Below are 18106 nucleotides of genomic sequence, written 5' to 3' on the forward strand. Positions count from 1 at the left end.
TTACTGCATCTAGCGCGACTCCATCATCTATAGAGAGCTACAGATGTAAGCAAAAAGCACGTAAGATTACGACTGCCTATTTACGTAAACTAAGCCATGTGAACGTTTTTAAAAGTCACTGCAGGAAGCATTTAAAACATTTTCATTTTAGCAAATACGCAAAACAAGGTAGTGAGTGATGGAAATCTGGGGGCTGTGAATTACTGTAGGGTAATAAAGAGTCTGGAGAGTCGAGATTTAAAACTTCTGAAAGGAATTGATAACCCAAGATATATAGTTTTTTGTTAAAATTTGTGTGTGTGTGTGTGTGTGTGTGTGTGTGTGTGCGCGCACACACACACACATCTACAGTGATGATAAAGATCAGGAGAACTCAGATATCACACCTCGTATCGGGCCCTTGCTTCCCACCTTGTTTGAGGCAGGATTTCCTCTTTGCCCTTTGCTGCTGTGGACAAGGGTTCTCCTCCTAGCTCCACCTCCCATCACACTGTAGGTGGCTTCTGTGGACCAGACACTGGTCTTCATGTGTTTAGAAGGCAAAAGCATCATTCACTGAGCCCTCTCCCCAATGGAGGTTATGAGAGGAATTCATGTTAAATTAACAAGACAGCAAAGACCATAAAGTTTTAAGCTGCACAATGAAATAGACAGGTAGTGGGAGAGTGTGGTGACTTTGTTTCGAAAGCCAGTAAGATCCATGTTACTATCATTCATTCAAGTGGAGATGCTCCCTCAAGCAGGTAAAGGTTAAAATGCTGTATGTATGATACTGAATGTGCGAAACTCAGAGAAGCTTCAGAGCTTCCATTTCAATCATTAAGTTCATTACGTTCTCTAGACTTTGAGTCTGCTTAACTTTCTGGGTGGTATTTTTATTTCCTACTAAGTTTTTGTTTTTGTTTTGTTTTGTTTTTGTTTTTTACAATAAAGTTTATTTTAAAATTTTAAAGACAATAATCCAAGATTCGAAAATAAATCATATAAAATTTAGTTCAAATTAAGAGTGCAGATGGGTTTACTAAGGTAAATGGAGAAAGAACAGAATGTCCAGCAAAATTTGAGGGATTCTGATAAACGCGACTCATGGGACACGGAGAAGAGGTGTCAGGCTCGCTGACTCAAAGCAGAATACGGAAAAGACGGAAAAGACGGAAAAGAGGGCAGAGCTAGGTGACCAGCCATCTCTGAAGGGAGAGGGTACCGAGGAGCTTCGGATAGGGTGGAGTCAGGGAAGCGGAGCCTGAAAACACTTCTCTCTAAACTACCTTACACTAGCAAAGCAGGAGGCTACACAGATAAAGACCATTGCTGTATTGTCTGGATCCCAAGGATCCTTCAAAGGATGTCTTTCAAACAGAAAAAAAAAAAAAAAAAAAGTGACTACCATTTGAAACAAATTTCAGGTGTCCATGTTTGTCTCCATTCTGAGGTGGGCGATGAATGAAGCTGGTGTTGGTTACTCCTCTCTGTCCTCCCACAGACAGCCTTCCTCTGTACCCTGAGAACATCATGCAATCTCTCTCTCTAATCAATACAATAAATAGCAAAAGAGTTAGTTCAAGAATAAATACACTTTCTATAAAATTCTGCAGTGCTCAAGAGGAAATAAAAATTTGTGTAGATAGAAAGAAAATTCGTAATTGGATAAAATATAAAAGTAAATGCTCCATTTTTTATTTTTTAAAAATTACAAGACTATGCTAAAGCATATATGCTTTATTAAAGCCCGAAGCCGGCAGTATCAAAAATCAGGTTTAATTGTGGCATTTTTCACATGTGACTTGGTAGGTACTTGTATGAGGGGGAAATGTGAAATGACTCTAGAGAATAAAGCCAGACAAATATAAAACTTTTCATAAAAATCTAAAGTGAGTTTTATAAGCAACAGGTAACTCCTTACAATCATGTCAAAACTAGGAAATGTATTCAAATCACACATATAAAAAGTAATGGTTTGCCGGGCGTGGTGGCGCACACCTTTAATCCCAGCACTCGGGAGGCAGAGGCAGGTGAATTTCTGAGTTCGAGGCCAGCCTGGTCTACAGAGTGAGTTCCAGGACAGCCAGAGCTATAAAGAGAAACCCTGTCTTGAAAAACCACAAAAAAAAAAAAAAAGTAATGTTTAATTTTATGAAAATATAAATTCAACTAAGATACTGGTTATGTACCATTTTTTTTCTACAGGGAACTATTGTAACAGAGATCCTTTAACTATACCAAACCACAGAAAATACATATCAATGTTTCTCACCTACAGATGTGAGAGAACAATTATTAGTCATAAACATTTTTCAAGAGGTTAGCATGTACTGCCTTCACTTTCACCCTCACTCTGCCCCAAATCAGAACGCCACCCAGGGATGAATTTAGGCCGTTGGCTTTGGCAGCAAGCATATTTTCTCACCGAGCCAGCTCACCTGGCCAGGCCTTTCTTACATCCCACATCTCAGTATGCTATTTACCTTTTACTTGACAGTGTTCTGTAGCTTTCCATATCTACAATGTAAGAATACTCATGTCTACTGAAAGGACTGAAAGAAACAATATCTACTTGCTTTATTCAGCAGCCAGTTAAACATGGAAATAAATATTGATGGCACCTAAAATCATTAAAAGCAATAGTTATAGACTATTAAATAGTTAAACAAAATAGTTTTTGTATCTTGTGTTGTACACTTTTTTAAAGAGGTAGCTACATAATAAAGAGAACCATGTCTGAAGCTATACCTCTGTGGTAGGATGTTCGCCTGACATGTGTAAGGTTTGGGTTTGAATCCCAGAACTCATATAATTATTTCCAAGGTGTATATAAGAAAAATAATTTCAAAAATTACATGTGTATAATGTGTTTCAAGCATTGCAAACTTGAATTGTGGACATAAGCCAAATTTAAAACAATGATAAGCTTCCTTTTTCCCCTTTTATTTTTGCTAAGAATAGATCCCAGGGCTTCACACCTAAGCTCTGACCTGAGACCCAGTATCCTGGGCATTTATTATAGGCATATACTGGAGGGATTGTGGGCAATTATTGTAGATGGAAAGGAAAGCACAGCCAAAGGCAGAGACAGCCAGAAGAGTCCAGTCTAGACATGACCCTGATCCACATGAGAAGAGGCCAGGGGGAGGGGAAGGAGGGGGGAACCAGGTGCAGCAGCCAAGCAAGCAAAAGGTCAACGGGGGTCATCAAAATGGCTGGCATTGTTTAGGGAAGGGCCTCTGGGGAGGGGGTGGGGTGAAATACCATCTATAATCTATAACAGGTCGGGATGTTGGGAGAAGCTGCTGGCAAAGTCCGTTTTGATATGTTCAATAGTCTCCTCAGCCGTTTGTCCAAGGATTTGAGACCTACTTAATAAAGACCTCTTAGGGTACCACACGAATGTGGCTCACAGACAGGTAAGAAGGAACATACATATATACATAAATATAAATAAACATTTTTTAAAGTAGAAATCCAATACTAGGGAAACTATTGGTGATGTAGTTTGTTCAGTTCTACGCAAAGAGGCTTTATGCAAACTTTAAATATTTAATTATTTTTTACTATTTCAAATGGTACAACTGTGCACTTTTTTCTTTATGGTATTCAGGGTAGAACCCAGGGTCTTGTGTACTCAAGGTGATAGCTTTATTGATTGAGCTTGACCATAGCCCCACAATTATGCATTTCTGGATATTAATACCAAGTTAAAATAATACTCTTAAATACATCATTTGATTTCACCGAAGGAATGTAGGCAGATCTCAATATATGCTTAATAAAGACAAGGCACTGAATTCAATCACCAGAATTAATAAACTAATAAATAAATCTACCCATCCTCCGTCCCTCTCTCCCTCCCTCCCTCTCTCTTTTTTGAGACAAGTTTCTCTGGTTCAGCCCTGGCTATCCTGGAACTCGCTCTGTAGAGCAGGCTGGCCTCAAACTCACAGAGTCACGCCTGCCTCTACCTCTTGAGTGCTGGGATCAAAGCCCCCACAACCCAGCAAATTTCTATTTTTAACAAAGCAAAATAGAAGCCCTCTCCATTCTGTGGGGTATAATATCTTCATTTCAGTAAAACAGCCCTAAATTTGGAGAAAAGGAACTATCTTTTTTTTAAGTCTTATTTTAGGTGTATGTGTAAGTGCCTGCATGTATGAACGTGTTCCATGAGTGTGCCTGTTGCCCACTGAGGTAAGAACTTTACTCTGGAGCAGTTATGAACTACCATGTTGTGTACTGGGAACTGAACCCAAATCCTGTGCAAGAACAAGTACTTAACTTTGTGCCATCTCACCAGCCCCCCATAAGAACCATCTTATCTTCAAACAATAATCAAGTTTATCTTTGGAAGAAAATGTTTATTTAACAAAGGAACCCATAATGCAAAATAGTGTTTATAAACACAAATAGTCTTTATTCTTTAGTTTTGGAGAAAGGAGGCTTTTTGTGATTGGTTGGTTGGTTGGTTGGTTGGTTAAATTCTGAGGATGATATCATACTATGTTTCGAAACTGTAAGGCTCAAGTGATTTCCCCGAGTAGCTGGGACTACAGATGTCTGCCACCATACCCAGGTGAATTGAGTTTCAAAACTTTTCAGGTTGCCTAGCACTTAAGTTTCAATTTGCTTTACTGTGCCCGGCTACGTAAATTTGCTATAATTCTTTTGCCTCTCTATGCAATGCTAAGGTGTAAAATTGCAACAGACCATAGAAAACAATAAAGTGCAGTTTGGTAACAATTTTAATTGTCTTGGCCATTGGACCCTCATTTGCTAGAAAGTATTTGTTTCCTATGTAATATCAGAAAGTAAGTAGGCAGCTTTAAGAACACAGAAAGTTAGAGCATGTTTTGTTAGTTTTGTGTTTTCTGATTAATAGAGACAGAGTGTCTGTCCAACATACCAAAGGCTAGCCTTGAGTTCAGTCATCCTATTGCCCCTGCCTTCCAAGAGCTGGGACTTTGAACTTCCCACCACATCCACTCAAGGCAGAGTTTTAACTAAGCAATTAGCATCGTACATAAGAAAGCCTGCCATCTCAGTTTAAAACAGGCATAAAATAGAAGATATTGGGGTAGAGTATCAGTGGAAGCCAGTGCTAGGCTTACTCATGAGGTGGGGCGAAGACTCCACATTCAATTCCAGTACCAAACATAAATAAAATACAGTGAGTATCAATAGAAGCCATTCGAACAGTGTAGCACTACATTCTGTTGTGTTAAAATAGCACCAATTAAAGAAATGCAACACAGCAAGGAAACGGCAGGCCATTTCCTGAGCTGTGCAGACACTATGGGGAAACCCAGGCCAAACAGTATTTGCTAATCTCTGCAGAAGACATCTGTTGAAAAATGAGAGGAGGAGGAAGACTTAACTTCAGCCACAATAAATTATTTTACTTGAACAAAGAGTGATTCACGAACCAAGCAGCATTCAGAACCAGAGGTTCTGATGGCTCCCTGGCAGTGACAGGAGTCGACCCTGACAAGTCAAGGGTGGATCTGATTGGCTGAACTGGATGCTGCTTGGCAGTCTGACTGGAAAGCCTCTACTTTTTAATACTGAGCATCTGCTGGGTGGGGGTTGGGGCCTTATTTAAAGTGTTGGAGCTGCCTTCCTAATTTACAAAACAAACAAACAGAACCATTAACACATCCAAAATAGAAAAAGAAGGGAAACAGCCAGATTGTATGAGCACGGTCCCAACTCCACGCCTGCACAAAGTAGACAAGTACTCACTGACTTCAGTTTGAATGGCAAGTCAAGGAAGCACAAACGTAAGATGTGCTTTCTCTTTACGGTTCAAAGGGGCTACGAAGACAACAGTTCCAATGATTCCTGCTGCCGCAAATGATTCTCTGCTAGGCTAAAATGAAGAAAAAAAAAAAAAGAACAGAGCCTTAAAACTGGTAGTAAGTGACTCTGTGAATTAAAGCACCTTTTCACTGTAGTGATGAAAAACATCTGAGTCTTACAGGCTTTCCAACACAAAGCTATCCATTTATTTTTAATAATATGGGTATCTCTGTCCGTGTCTGTGTGGCTCAAGTATGCCTGGCGCCCATAGAGGACAGAGAGGGTGTCAGCTCCCCTTGAAATGGCATTACAGAGGGTGGTTAGCCACTGTGTGTGCTAGGAACCAAGTTAACTCTTTAGCTCTAAGCCAGCAATTTTTATTCTGACAGTTAGTAATTCCTTATCAACAAAAACAAGAACATCAATAACATATAGTTCTATTTGTTGGGTAGTCTATATTTCTAACAGAAAAAGTAGACCTCTAACTCAATATTGGTCCCTAGGAAATCATTACAAGTTCACTGACTGGACTACTCATAAACCTAGAAGGTGATTCTATCCCCGCCCATGAAAAGTGTGGAAATCAATCAAACGATAATCTTATTTAACATCCTTCAATATTGTCAAATCACAAACTAAAAGGCAGTAAGGTTTCTTAAGAATTTTTTTTCCTAAGAAAATTTCCTTCAATAGTAAACAATAGCAAAGGTGAAAACGAAACCCAATCTATTTACAAACATTAAGAAGTACATTATCAAGATTCCAACTCTCACTGAAAAAAATCAAAAATACACTTGCTATTGATCCCCATTCTTAGCACAGAAAACTCAAAATTCTTCAAATTTCCATCTCGGCATGCTCATTACAAGCCTTTGTTAGTAACACTTGAGTTTATGCTAATTGGGCAATGGGGTAGAGCACTCTACGTAGCCTGAAAATGGGGCCTGTCACCAGAAAGAACAAATAATAAGAGTCAGAACCTTTAGCGCCCCAAATCTCAGGGACAGGTCGTGGGTACTAGAGATTAAGTGCTACAAGGATTACTAACCATGATGTCCGTGATTTGATACACATCTAAGTACGTTATCAGGACGGTAGTTCATCCCTAGTCAATGGAGACAGAAGCTCAGACACTTTTAGCCATGCACAAGACACTGTCCTCTGCTCTTCCTCATTTGGCTGTCTTCCTGCACCTTTAAAATGATCCATAGGGAAGTCCTAATTTACAGGATATTGATCAGGATTTGCCATCTCAAGAGGGGGCACTGTTGTGACCCTTGCTGAGGTTTGGTCTTTTGCTTGCATTGTAATGCTAAGTACTGGCCCCAAGGCCTGGATGCCCCAGGGATGAGAGAACCAACAGGAACCCAAAGGACACACCCAAGTGACTGCTAGGTAACCTTGCTCCCCAAGTTACCCCTGATTCACCAATACTGATGTCTTCAGCCAATGGCTGAAGAAGATGGGAGGGGGTTGTCTCCGGTTCCATGGCTTTGGGTCTGGGGAGACCATGATGGGGAAAAGAAGGCAGAGAGGGGAGGAAGCTGCCACAGGGCAAGTGACTCTTGAAAACACGGCCATGAGGACTGGCCAAGGGGAGTTAAAGGATGCCCAGATGGAACATGGCAAATTATAAAATGGGATTATTGATGAGGAAGTGGATTCTAATAGCAGAGAAGGTAGATATCTGCCCAGCTCTAGTGCTGGTTAAGGCCAATCATAAAAATCAAAGTTGTGTGTCTTTTGTCTGGGAACTGAATGGTCACAGGCAGGGTAGAAACCCTGATTTGAGATTAAATAATATCAACAACACTGAGTCTTAGCTTCTGTGACCTGAAGCATGTGCCACACTGAATTAAGCTGCTATCATTTAGCTGATGTCTGAGTTAGAGAACGGCTTCCTGTGGGAAACACATCTGGTTCTACGAGTGAAGCATAAAGCAACACAGGGGAGTTGTTTGGTTTTTGTTTTGGTTTTTGGTTGGGTTTTATTTTTTTTTGTTTTTTTTGTTTTTGGTTTTCTGAGACAGGGTTTCTCTGTGTAGCCCTGGCTGTCCTGGAACTCACTCTGTAGACCAGGCTGGCCTCGAACTCAGAAATCCGCCTGCCTCTGCCTCCCAAGTACTAGGATCAAAGGTGTGCACCACCACTGCCTGGCCCCATGGGAGTTTCTTTGGCCAGCTCCTCACATGAAGTAACTTGTTCTAAGGAGAACTACAGATCTTTACATCGGTTCTTTCCTCAAATTGTAAACTGTATCAAATAGTCATCTCACTATCCTTTCTGGAAAGATACACACACACACACACACACACACACACACACACACACACACACACACACAAACACACACACACACATACACACACATACACACACACTGCAGTCTCTCAAAATGTACCTACAAGCTGTATGTGATCAAAAACCTCAGTAGAACACAGTTCCCCTAGGCTGATGCACAACTTTTGGCTAGAACGCATGTGACAGCTTTTTACTGTTGTTCATGAAAGCAGACAAAGCAAAACTGTCTACTGAAACGTGGTAAACTTTTATTAAGAGTTACATACACACTGCTTGTCTTCCCACCTTACCACTCTATTCTTTCAACACAAACCAGCACTTCTCAGAAAGCTCAGCTCACTTGTTCACAGCTCCACTTCTGAGGCAAATGGACACAAGAGGAAGGAGGTGGCAGTGCTGCCAACTAGGGCTGAAACATTCCGGAGGTTACGGAATGTGAGCCAATCTCTTGGGTGAAGTAACAGGCGACTGACTCACTTGAGAATAAGCAAATGTTGTTTCCACTATACCTTCATCTCTATAACAATGGTTGGTTCTTCAGGGAATTCAATTTTTAGCAGTACAGAAACTTTATAGTCAGGAACTACTTTAAATGGAAGTCACATTATCTAAATGTGGAAAACCAGCTCATTCCTATGGAATCAAGCCTGTTGCAATCCCATCAAGAAATGCAGGGTCAAAATGTCATTTTCTCCTCATAAGAGCCCTGCCTGGAGGGTGAGCTCAGGAGCAGAGTACTGACTCCCGTGCACAAAGCGCTCAGAACTCAATGCCTTAGCAGTAACGTTAAGAACAGACCCTAACCTGAACAAGCCAGCAACAAGTCAAACATATGCTCTCAGTTCTCAAAGTTTTATGTACCATAGCAAAGAAAGTAAAACGCTACTATTCTAACCTAAATGAAAAATCCATTTCAGAGGCTGGCCAGGAAGACTAACGGGCAATTATCCAGCCTAACATTGCACAGGCCAAAGAAATAAATACTTAGGATTAAGCTGAACTAGACTGTAGGTACTTTAGACACTTTTTCTATTAAAATAATTTTGTTATGACTAATTAGGAATATTAAACGAATTACTTCTATAGGCTTGGGTTTTTTTCTTCCCCCCTTAGGACTTTAGAATGATGTCATGCTATATAAGAAATCTGGCTTCAGGTTAGCAAGGAATATGTATGTAACTCTGGCCCTTAAATGTGACCTGTTCATGATGTCCTTAGGTGATCCATCAGGACTTCGGTTTACTATACTATAATTAGTAGCTTCACAGGGAAATAGTGAAATTGAGTTAGTTGAAATTGCAAACTATTTTGAGGTACCCAAATAAGAGAAAGGTGTAGGACATAAATAAAATTAATTGCTATGTACATGATGAAACATGCTACTGAAAAACAATCTACGAAAAATATAGGTGAGCCTGAATGACATTATGATCAGTGGAATAAGCCAGTCACAAAGGCAAATGTACTATGACGGTCAAATTCATAGATATGGAAATTAAACAGCTGGGTATGTTTAGTGGGTACAGGGTTTCAGCTGTGAATATGAAATATGTCCTGGTGAGGAACAGGATTATGCTTAAAGCTACTTAATACACATTTAAATGGCTACAATAATAAATTTAATGTTTATGTTGCAACAACAATTTTAATAAGTGTGAAAATCAGGATATAAATCACAAACCAACCTTAAAACCATTATGCTGGTTAGGTTTTTGGCAACTTTACATAGACTAGAATCAAAAATGGAATATCAGGAGCTATTCTATAGACAAGTCTGTGGGACATTTGCATGACTAATGAGGAATGAATGTAGGTAGACTGAGTCCATGGTGGGCAGGGGCACTGTGTGGTCTCTGACTGTGTAAGAAAGCAAAGTGTGTAAGCCACAGGAAGGAAGTAGCAGTCCTCAAAGGTCCTGCTTCCAGTTCCTGCCTCCAGTTCCTGCCTTCGGGTTCTGCCCGATTCCCTGGAACTGTCATAAAGTATTTCCTCCTCAAATTGCTTTTGGTCCTGGTGTTTGTCACAGCAACTGAAAGTACACTACAACAACCTTCTAATTTATTCATTAAAACAATGTCCTAATTTACTCACTTGTTCCTGAACCATTAATTCAATAATTTTCTTATTCTTGGATGTAGTAAATATTTCTGGGTGTTTGTTTTGTTTTGAGGTAAAGGCCGAAGTATAACCTTATTTAAAAACAAAAAACTTGTTTTTAAGGGGGTTAACGCTTTAATCCCCTTGTAGCTCACCACCCACCAGAGATAGTGAAAAAAAAAAAAGAATACAGAGGAAGTGGACCTGCTTAGAAAGATTCTTTGGAGCAACTCCTGTCTGTGTTGTCTGGAAATCAGCAGTTCAGTTCACAGGTCAGCAGGCAGCGGCAGCTCGATCCACTTGCAAACACTTCACAGATACACCAGCAGTCCAGTAACCAGAGTTAGCAACAGCAGTGACACGACCTAGCAGAGCCAGCCAGGCCTCAGCCTCTGCCTCAGCTCAAGTCAGCAGGAGGGACCAACAGGAACGCCAGAAGCTCTGTGCTTCTCTTTGGCAAACAAAGATCAGCAAAGACTGAGCGACCCACAAGTGTAGCACAGCTAGCTTTACCAGCAAGCCAAGCTCTGTCTCCATCACTCTGTGGAGACCTATTTATACCCTCCAAACATCACTTATCCTCCACATGTCTTGCCTCAGCTTGTGCGCCTAATCAGCCCGAGTCTGCAGTCCCAACAACTGGAACTCAACTACGCAATGTAAGGCAGACCAATACATGCCTGTCATTAGCAAAGAATCCTTCACCGCGTGCCCTTTCATGGGCTTGCTTTCACAGAACTACCTGTCTCCTGTGTCTGCTTCAGCGAAATGTTCCTTCATGAGTCTGCCTTAGCCTTTCACACTTGTGTCCACTTTAACAAAACGTTCCTTCTCAAGTTTGCCCCAGCAAAACACATCCAACCAACTTTCCAAAGAGCCCTTAAGTTTCCACTTGACTAACGCTCACAGCCCTTCAGAGTGCTGGGACTACAGGCATGCACCATCATGCCTGGCTAGTGAGTACTGACTGTCTATGTGACCCTGCTGGACCTGTAGCAGGCACAAGACGAGTCTGTCTTTATAAAGTTTACAGTCTAAGTATGATGCTGAATAACAAGGACAGGGAGGAATGGCAAGGAAGGCAAATCTTGTGACCAGGACAAAGCCAGGATGAGGAGATGAACACACGCCATGGCTTCCGCGTGGGAAGTCCTGGGGTTTTTAAAAACAACAAAAATAAATATAATATAATATAATACCAGAAAGTGCGGGGCTGGTATAGAGGAAGTTGAAACTGTAGAAAAGGGAAGCAGAGATCACAGAAGACCAGGAAAGCCCCAACAAATGGATTGGATAGACTCCCGCTCCCAGACGGTATGCTTGACTAAGAATGGTGAGCCTGGCTTTATTGCCCTTTCAGAGTCACTCTAACCACTGGAAAGAACTTCGAAGTCGGGGATAGGACAGGAAAATCAAAACACAGACTAAGTTAGGGGCTCAACTATCACCGGTGTGGGGCAATTGTTGGGATCTGGTCTCTGAAAGGCAAGATGAAAGGTTCATAGTGCAGAATAATTTAAGCAGCTTTGAGGCTCTAGGCTCAATGGGCAGTTGGGAGGAAAGGGGCAGGAACCAAGGACATTACAGTGCCCAGCACTGCGGAGCAGAACGCTGGAGAGGGATCACCGAACCGGAAGTGACGCAGGGGGAGTTGTAAGAATGGAGGGCTCCGTTTTCACAAAGCTAAATAATAAAGTGAAGGGTCACAGGAAAGGCAGCAGGACAAACATGTTTTAAAACAACGCTGCTGGGAAAGCACTAGAGAGCTGAATTCAGCAAGCAAATTTTAATAGTACCCACGCCTGCAAGGTTTTTCCTGGAATCATGAGGACAAAGGCATGTGCAAGGTAACAAAGCAGAAAAGGTCCAAGATGCAGCAGCATACACGAACCTCTGTAAGAGAGTCCCCGTGAAGGAGTGCAGAGGGGGCACTGCAACCTGCAGGAGATGATATCAAACGCCTGCATTTAGTGAACCAGGGCAGCACATCTGTCTGCTGAGGAAAACGATGATGCAAAGCTACAGAAGCATGGTTAATTATTAATAAGCACCTAATAAATACACGAAACTGTCCTGGCGGCTGGAAAATAAATGAATAGAAGATGTGGCTAGTTAAAGGGTTATTTGAGAACTACTGAGAATCTGAGGAGAATATACTACATATAGATAACTAAATTAAAATTTCTTTGGAGACATTATTTTATAATAAAGGCTGTCATGTTGAAAATATTATGTAATGATGTCTCTCATGAGATGAAAACAATGTCCTTCTAAGTGATCCACACACAGCTGTGGGGGATAAAAAGAACGCCACGCACAGCTTTTACTTGGCTGCATACAGTGGGATTTAGATAGGATGCACACCAGACAGGCAGTGATGCATGCAATTAAGAATGACAAGCAGCTCCCTGCCTTTCCCTTTGTCCTCCTCTTATTGACCCATTGCTACGTGTCGATTTTCCTCCTCCCCTGATTCTGTAACTCAGCAAATAGTCAAAGAGCACGTCATTCTTCTAGCAGGCAAGTCTTCTCGGGCTTCTAGGCTCCCCTCTGCTGCATACAACTTCCACCATGTTTCCTTGACTCTAAAAAAAGTTAAAAATTTGGAAACTATAAGAATGATGGGGGAAGGGGGTGGCTGAAGAGATGGCTCAGTGCTGGAAGAGCGCTGACTGCTCTTCCAGAGGTCCTGAGTTCAATTCCCAGCAACCACATGGTGGCTCACAACCATCTGTAATGGGATTTGATGCCCTCTTCTGGTGTGTCTGAAGACAGCAACAGTGTACTCAGATACACAAAATAAATAAATTAATTAAAACAAAACAAAAAGAATGATTGGGGCTGTCGAGATAGCTCAGCAAGTAAGAGCACTGATTGCTCTTCCAAAGGTCCTGAGTTCAAATCCCAGCAACCACATGCTGGCTCACAACCACCCGTAATGAGAGCTGACACCCTCTTCTGGTGCGTCTGAAGAAAGCTATAGTGTACTTATGCATAATAAATCTTCGGGCCAGAGCAAGCAAGAACTAAGTGAGCAGAGTTGACAGGAGCAAGCAGAGGTCCTAAAAATTTAATTCCTAACAACCACATGAAGGCTCACAACCATCTTTACAGCTACAGTGTACTCATATACATAAAATTTTAAAAAATCTTTTAAAAATTAAAAATAAAAATAATCACCTAATTACATATTAGTACAAAGCTAATTTAGGTACCTTACTCAAATTCACATTTACATTTTTCCTTGTAATTATGAGATTCTTTTGCACTTAGTATATCTTTATATTTTGCCCTGAGCTATCAGATAGGAGGCAATTTACAAAGGTTCATAATATATAAAATAAAGAGAGCTGAAGAAGTTGAGAGAAAATAAGATGAAGACAAAATAATGTTGGTATCAAAGACGATGTCACGGTAACCTATGTCCTGGCGACTAGCGTGTGCCTTTACATGTCCCATAGTCAATGCAAAGACACAGCGGGCAGTGCGGCCTCCATGTTAATGTTATTTGCCACACTTATTGTGGGGACAGGACAAACATCTTAAAAGCACATGATACAAGCATGCATTTTGGTGTCAGATGATTTAACTTCTGTCAGGGAATCAATGGTCCAATGCTTGAGCACTTTAGTGCCAGAATGGCATGTTTCAGCTATGATGCCCATCACCATAAATCAAGGATAAGATCTGAAATATCCAGTATGCTATGTGCTTTAATTTTTAAAGTCACGATGTCTTTTGCTGAAATAAATATCCACCTTTTTCCATGCGCGTTGGTGCACACCTTTAATCCTAGCACTCGGGAGGCAGAGGCAGCTGGATCTCTGAGAGTTTGAGGCCAGCCTGGTCTACAAAGGGAGTTCCAGGACAGCCAGGCTGTTCTACAGAGAAACCCTGTCTCAAAAAACCAAATTCACCTTTTAATTGGTTCAGAGTGGGATTCGGGAGGGTTGTAGTTCACACTGATGTATGATCATCACAGTTAATTCCATGTTATTGTATCTACTCCCCACCATAAGAAACACCACGGGGTTAAAGCAGCAGTCCCCTACGCTTCCTGTTGCCCCTGATAAATCCTCTTGCCCTCACACACTAGATATATTGTCCTGTTAATGAGCAAATGATACTTACAGAAAGGCAACAAAAACTTCAAACCATCAGAAAAAAATATTAAATACCAAGATATCAAAACAGGCTGCATCACGTGAAAAACTATCAAAATCAATAGATTACAGACTGAGAAGCAATAACATACTACTTATTTGTCCTCACTTAACAAAGGTAGACAACAAAAGTGCCTCCCAGATAAACTAAATACTGGAAATCATTTTATTTATATAAAGTTATCTGTAAGCTACATAAATTAAGCTGCTTCATCAGTTCTTCATGCCGATAAAGGTCTTTGATTTCTGAGTTTCCTGGTTTTAAGATTTGAATTTCAAATAATTTGATTGGATTTGCTGACAGGAGGGGATAGAGAGTGACAGGTTAGCACTTTTAGTCAGACGACTAGCTGAACTTCAGTGGGTCTCATTTTAGATTCCCTGCTCTCATAGGAAGTAAGCAAGTGGCTACTGTGTCTAGTCTACCAAGTGATCTACTCAGTAACACTAATATCATCTTCCCCATAACAAACTAATCTTTGCTAGACTGGGTCTTGCTACGTAGCCCAGGCTGGCCTCACCTCACATCAGTGTCCTGCCTCCACCTCCCAACTGCTTTTATTACAAACAAGCAGCCTCATACCTGGCTAAAAATCTTGTCTTTTTCTTGAAGATTTTATTTTATTTTATTTATGGATGTGTGTCTATATAACTGATGCCCCATGTGTAAGTGCCCAAAGAGTCAGAAGAGAATTAGATCCGTTGAAGCTGGAATTATAGGCAAACACTGGCTCTCACAATTGAACAGGAGGGCTTTTCAGTGCTCTCACCCACTGAGCAATCTCTACACACACACACTCAAACACATGCACACATATGCACGCACACATACACATATGGCACACACATACCCTATGATGTCTTGACCTCTAATTCCCGCATGTATTTGTTTGTTACCCCACCTGTGATACAGAAACATTACACATTAAGTCATATAACCTCATTCCCAATCTAACCATAAGGAGATGAAATAAATGAAAAGAAGTCTATGACTGTTGTCTTCAAACTGCTCATAAATTAAACGAGCAGAAAAGCTGGGATTCTTCAGTTTCTGAAATAAGTGGGGGGGGGGACTTGTAAAAATGAACCCCTTCCTTAAAAATCAATTTTACTCTTCAAAACTGACAGTTTCATTCTAATTTTTTAAAGATTTATTTATTTATTTATTATATGTAAGTACACTGTAGCTGTCTTCAGACACACCAGAAGAGGGCCTCAGGCTTCATTATAAATGGTTGTGAGCCATCATGTGGTTGCTGGGATTTGAAGTCAGGACCTTCTGAAGAGCAGTCAATGCTCTTACCCACTGAGCCATCTCACCAGCCCTCATTCCAGTATTTTTAATGAGATTCTACTACACAGAAAATGTTAAAAGAGGAAAAGTACAATGTATTCAATTTTGAAAATCTACCATATACATATCCCTGAGGAGAGAGTGACCCCTTGCTTTACTGACATTTTCCTTCCATCTATAGCCCAGAACATTCCATCTTCCCCTCACCTCTCTCTCATCCCTCTGCTCCCTCTATGAAAAGCAGCATCTTCCAGAAAACCTTAAACCTCTGCCTTGCGCCCTCTGGCACTTGGCTGAATCTTCTATTCCCTGGCTGAACCAACACAACCTGAATACCCAGTAAGATGCTGTACATACTTCAGACACTGAGTCACTAATTTATGTTGCCAGGGCTTCCTACTGGGGTCTTTTTTCATTTTGGAGACAAGGTCTTACGATGTAGAACTGGCTTGACTCAAACTCATAATCTTCCTGCCTCCAACCACTAAATTATAAGGATTTATCACCAAGCCCAGCTAAGATATTCTTTTTATCAATTTGTTTGCTTTTTTCTATCAGTGGGGGCAAGGGGGTGCTTGTCTTCTATGCCCAAGGCTTGGATTCCATCCCCAGAATCAAAAAAGCAAACAAAAACAAACCCACTAATAGGAAAGCCAGTTTGTTTGCTTTCATCAGACTCCCTAGATAGTTAGTGGTAAGAGCTATGTTGATGTGGATGGAGTTCAGAGCCTGCAATAAAACAAGGGATGCTGGCAGACCCAGGTCTTTCAAGCTGAAGGAATCTGGAAGAGCAGGATTCACAACAAGTTTACCTGCTGGCCTCTGTTCTATTTCTAAGTCACAGGTCCTAAAACTCCTAAATCTTTTGTAATCTTGAGTTGACTAGCCTTTTGGTTTTTCCAGACAGGGTTTCTCTATGTATCCCTGGGTGTCCAACTCACAGAGACTTCCTCTGCCTCCCGAGTGCTGGGACTTAAGGCATATGCCACCACCTCATGGCTAGTCTTCCTGGAGAGATGGCTAGTGGACATGGTAGGCCTTCATGATGCGATTCACCTCTAGAAAGATCAACAGCCGGAGATGGGAGTGAGGCTGGAATTCGAGTTCATAATTTAACCAATTTAACCACACGTTTAAAAAGAAAAGAATGCAGTGTCACACTCCATGGGCTGACTCCATGGGGGTCAGAGGCCCCTATGCTCAGGTCCCTTTTGAATCATGCCCTATGTGTCTTTTCATCCAGGCACTCATTTGGATCTGTTAAAATAAATGACAGTAATAGCAGTAGTTCTTTCCAAATCCAATGTGTCAGTCTACCAGATAGCTGAATATGAGGCGGTCTTAGGACCCTGCAACAGAGTCACCCAGGCTGAAATGCAAACGGCAGAGAAGGCTCATTGGGGCTGACATCTGGGATGGTAGCGGCCTGAGACCCAAACGTGGATACTGCTGGAAATGACTTATACTACTGGACACCAATGTGGTATTATAGAACTACAGAGTTTGTTTTGGGAGGAAAAGACTCAAGCAGTACTCACTATAATTATTTTGTATAACTCACTGTCTTAGTCAGGGTTTCGATTCCTGCACAGACATCACGACCAAGAAGCAAGTTGAGGAGGAAAGGTTTATTCAGCTTACACTTCCATACTGGTGTTCATCACCAAGGAAGTCAGGACTGGAACTCAAGCAGGTCAGGAAGCAGGAGTTGATGAAGAGGCCATGGAGGGATGTTTCTTACTGGCTTGCTTCCCCTGGCTTGCTCAGCCTGCTCTCTTAGAGAATCCAAGACTACCAGCCCCAGGGATGACACCACCCACAAAGGGTCCTTCCCCTCCTTGATCACTAATTGAGAAAATGCCCCACAGCTGGATCTCATGGAGGCATTTCCCCAACTGAAGCTCCTTTCTCTGTGGCAACTCCAGCCTGTGTCAAGTTGCCACACAAAACCAGTCAAGACACTTACTAAACGAGAGAAGAGTAAACCGAGGTACAAATGAGCAGTGTTTATTTTTATTTACTACCCTGGACAGCCTCCTTGTTGGAATCATTGTTGTTTTGGTGCAGGGAACTGACCCCAGAGCCTTGTGCACACATGCACAGCTCTAGCAGACAGACCTCCTGCCCCAGGTCATTAGTGGTTATTCATGTAATGAGCTTTTTATATCCTGAAATAACCTTGCTTACTTGTACTTTTCTTAGAAACTTTATATCAGACTTTGATCATTTTATATACTTTTTAAAGGTGCATGTGTTATTTCTTAAAATTTTCTGATGGTGGTGTTTATCATTGGTACCTGTCTTCTCTTATAATGTTCTGACATCTACTTTGTCTGCAATTAGTATAGCCTCTCCATTTTCATGTCACTAATATTTGAGGTGCATATCTTTAAGTCCTTTTACTATTTATCTTTTATATTTTTAATGGCCTTCTCTTTTGACAGCATAAAGTTATGTCTTGTAT

General features: G+C 41.2%; 1 protein-coding gene across 41 annotated transcripts in view; it reads right to left on the reverse strand.

Annotated features, from left to right (window-relative positions):
• The window catches only part of Baz2b (bromodomain adjacent to zinc finger domain, 2B), a 310551-nt gene that overhangs the window by 178532 nt on the left and 113913 nt on the right, over window positions 1-18106 (reverse strand). For 3 of the 41 annotated variants that reach the window (XM_030251832.1, XM_017319084.2, XM_017319085.2), the window contains one exon: window positions 5731-5857. The exons of 35 other annotated variants lie outside the window; for them this stretch is intronic. The gene's annotated coding sequence lies outside the window, so the exon portion shown is untranslated. 3 more of the 41 variants (XM_030251829.1, XM_011239663.3, XM_011239665.2) reach the window with 3 other exon arrangements.

Source organism: Mus musculus, chromosome 2 (genome assembly GCF_000001635.26).
Source record: "Mus musculus strain C57BL/6J chromosome 2, GRCm38.p6 C57BL/6J".
NCBI classification, from domain to species: Eukaryota; Metazoa; Chordata; class Mammalia; order Rodentia; family Muridae; genus Mus; species Mus musculus.